Below are 4,250 nucleotides of genomic sequence, written 5' to 3' on the forward strand. Positions count from 1 at the left end.
CTCCTCCTAGACTGTTCAAGCTACAACCACCAAACTCGGACTAGACCTTCAGACTGTTCTGACTTAGTGTGCTATATCTTTTCAGACTGATCCGACTTACGGTTTTCCTAAAAAAGCTGATCAAAACTTGGAAAACTCCCATTGACTTTCATTGAACTGCCTTGGCTGATCTGAACATTCCGTCCAACTGTCAATATTCAAATTCAAACACACAGACTCAATTTAACTGCCATTACTATTTCCAAGCCATTTAAACTCATTCAAACTCATCTATCTATCTATCTATCTATCTATCTATCTATCTATCTATCTATCTATCTAACTCATTCAAACTCATCTATCTATCTATCTATCTATCAAACTAAATCTATCTATCTATCTATCTATCAAACTAAATCTATCTATCTATCAAACTTAATCTATCTATCTATCTAACTCATTCAAACTCATCTATCTATCTATCTATCTATCTATCAAACTAAATCTATCTATCTATCTATCTATCTATCTATCTATCTATCTATCTATCTATCTATCACTGGTAGCTGCCAAGTCACTCCCTAGCAACCAAACAGAGTACCCTAGCAACCATATTGGAAAATCTATATCTCTGCATCAGAACATCGTACAGACATGGGGGTTGGTTTGTATTGTCAAGCAGCCTTTGGAGTATCATCATTGGTAGCTGCCAAGCCACTCCCTAGCAACCAAACAGAGTACCCTAGCAACCGTTTTGCAAGATCTATATCTCTGCATCAGAACATCGTACAAACATGGGGGTTATTTTATATTGTCAAGCAGCCTTTGGAGTATCATCATTGGTAGCTGCCAAGCCACTCCCTAGCAACTAAACAGAGTACCCTAGCAACCGTTTTGCAAAATCTACATCTCTGCATCAGAACATCGTACAGACATGGGGGTTGGTTTATTTTGTTCAGCAGCCTTTAGAGTATCATCGTTGGTAGCTCCCAAGCCACTCCCTAGCAACCAAACAGAGTACCCTAGCAACCGTTTTGCAAAATCTATATCTCTGCATCAGAACATCGTACAGACATGGGGGTTGGTTTATTTTGTTCAGCAGCCTTTGGAGTATCATCACTGGTAGCTCCCAAGCCACTCCCTAGCAACCAAATAGAATACCCTAGCAACCGTTTTGCAAGATCTATATCTCTGCATCAGAACATCGTACAGACATGGGGGTTGGTTTATTTTGTGAAGCAGCCTTTGGAGTATCATCACTGGTAGCTGCCAAGCCACTCCCTAGCAACCAAACAGTACCCTAGCAACCGTTTTGCAAGATCTATATCTCTGCATCAGAACATCGTACAGACATGGCAGTTGGCTCTTTTGACTCATGCTAGGAATCTGGACTTCCAACATGCTAGCAGTGAATAGCTACATGCTAATAGTGATTAGCTAAGTGCTAAAGTGGGCTAAGAACATGCTAATAACTCTATAAAAACTCTATAAACTCTAATAACTCTATAAACTCTCTATAGTATCCATCTGTGACAACTACCAATCTATCTATCTACCAATCTATCTTTTTATCTGTCTATCTATCTATCTATCTAAACTACTTTACTAAAACTAAACTTTCAAACTTCAAACTTTTAAAACTACTTCAAACTTTCTGGACCGGCTTTTTCAAGCCAACTTAAAGTTTGTCCTCAAACTTTTTTATCTAGTTATTATTATTCTTCTTAGACTAAATTTTAAATTGTATCTCCTCCTAGACTGTTCAAGCTACAAACACCAAACTCGGACTAGACCTTCAGACTGTTCTGACTCGGGTTGCTATATCTTTTTAGACTGATCCGACTTACGGTTTTCCTAAAAATGCTGATTAAACCTGGAAAAAACTCCCATTGACTTTCATTGAACTGCCTTGGCTGATCTGAACATTCCGTCCAACTGTCAAAATTCAAATTCAAACACACAGACTCAATTAAACTGCCATTCCTATTTCCAAGCCATTTAAACTCATTCAAACTCATTCAATCTATCTATCTATCTATCAAACTAAATCTATCTATCTATCTATCTATCTATCTATCTATCTATCTATCAAACTATATCTATCTATCTATCTATCTATCAAACTATATCTATCTATCTATCTATCAAACTAAATCTATCTATCAAACTAAATCTATCTATCTATCTATCTATCTATCATAGCAACCACCAGATCACCCAAGCAACCACCTTGAACACCATGGCAACAGCACAGCAACCACACAGAGCACCCTAGCAACCGCATAGCAACCACCCAGAACAGCATAGCAACCTCCTAGAATATCCTAGCAACCTCATAGCAATACCCTAGCAACCACCCAAAATACCTTAGCAACCGTATAACAACACCTTAGCAACCACCCCGAGTACCCTAGCAACCGTATAGCAACACCTTAGCAACCACCCCAAGTATCTTAGCAACCGTATAGCAAGACCTTAGCAACCACCCCGAGCACCTTAGCAACCGCATAGCAACACCTTAGCAACCACCCCTAGTACCATAGCAACCGCATAGCAACACCCTAGCAACCGCATAGCAACACCTTAGCAACCACCCCAATACCATAGCAACCGCATAGCAACATCCTAGCAACCACCCAGAATACCCTAGCAACCGCATAGCAACACCTTAGCAACCACCCCGAGTACCCTAGCAACTGCATAGCAACACCATAGCAACCAAACAGAGTGCCCTAGCAACCGTTTTGCAAGATCTATATCTCTGCATCAGAACATCGTAGAGACATGGGGGTTGGTTTATATTGTCAAGTAGCCTTTGGAGTATGATCATTGGTAGCTGCCAAGCCAGTCCCTAGCAACCAAACAGTATCCTAGCAACCATTTTGAAAGATCTATATCTCTGCATCAGAACATCGTGCAGACATGGGGGTTGGTTTATATTGTCAAGTAACCTTTGGAGTATCATCACTGGTAGCTGCCAAGCCACTCCCTAGCAACCAAACAGTACCCTAGCAACCATTTTGCAAGATCTATATCTCTGAATCAGAACAACGTACAGACATGGGGGTTGGTTTATATTGTGAAGTAGCCTTTGGAGTAGCATCACTGGTAGCTGCCAAGCCACTCCCTAGCAACCAAACAGTACCCTAGCAACCGTTTTGCAAGATCTATATCTCTGCATCAGAACATCGTACAGACATGGGGGTTGGTTTATATTGTCAAGTAGCCTTTGGAGTGTCGTCATTGGTAGCTGGCAAGCCACTCCCTAGCAACCAAACAGAGTACCCTAACAACCGTGTTGCAAGATCTATACTTCTGCATCAGAACATCGTAGAGACATGGCGGTTGGCTGTTTTGACTCATGCTAGCAATCTGTACTTCCAACATGCTACACATGCTAGTGAATAGCTACATGCTAATATTGATTAGCTAAGTGCTAAAGTAGGCTAAGAACAAGCTAATAACTCTATAAAAACTCCATAGTAACCATCTGTGACAACTATCTATCTATCTATCTATCTATCTATCTATGTATCTATCTAACTAAATCTATCTATCTATCAAACTAAATCTATCTATCTAAACTACTAAACAAACTTTCAAACTTCAAACTTTCAAACTTTTAAAACTATTTCAAACTTTCTGGACTGTTTCTCTTTCTAATCTATCTATCTATCTATCTATCAAACTAAATCTATATATTTCTCTTTCTAATCTACTGTATCTATCAAACTAAATCTATCTATCTATCTATCTATCTATCAAACTAAATCCTATCTATCTATCTATCATAGCAACCACCCAGATCACCCAAGCAACCACCTTGAACACCATGGCAACAGCACAGCAACCACACAGAGCACCCTAGCAACCGCATAGCAACCACCCAGAACAGCATAGCAACCTCCTAGAATATCCTAGCAACCTCATAGCAATACCCTAGCAACCACCCAAAATACCTTAGCAACCGTATAACAACACCTTAGCAACCACCCCGTGTACCCTAGCAACTGTATAGCAACACCTTAGCAACCACCCCGAGTACCTTAGCAACCACATAGCAACACCCTAGCAACCACCCCTAGTACCCTAGCAACCGCATAGCAACACCCTAGAAACCACTCAGATTACCCTAGAAACCGCATAGCAACACCTTAGCAACCAAACAGAGTGCCCTAGCAACCATTTTGCAAAATCTATATCTCTGCATCAGAACATCGTACAGACATGGGGTTTGGTTTATATTGTCAAGTAGCCTTTGGAGTATCATC

The 4,250-nt window shown here is 40.2% G+C and overlaps 1 long non-coding RNA gene across 1 annotated transcript in view; it reads right to left on the bottom strand.

Annotated features, from left to right (window-relative positions):
* Positions 1–2,699, bottom strand: part of LOC125261541 — a 17,831-nt gene extending 15,132 nt beyond the window's left edge. Inside the window, exon 1 of the long non-coding RNA XR_007183355.1 lies at positions 2,668–2,699. This is a non-coding gene — a long non-coding RNA (uncharacterized LOC125261541). The remainder of the gene's footprint in view (positions 1–2,667) is intronic.
* Positions 2,700–4,250: the final 1,551 nt, after the last annotated feature.

The sequence above is a fragment of the Megalobrama amblycephala genome, unplaced genomic scaffold (genome assembly GCF_018812025.1).
Source record: "Megalobrama amblycephala isolate DHTTF-2021 unplaced genomic scaffold, ASM1881202v1 scaffold426, whole genome shotgun sequence".
Lineage (NCBI taxonomy): Eukaryota > Metazoa > Chordata > Actinopteri > Cypriniformes > Xenocyprididae > Megalobrama > Megalobrama amblycephala.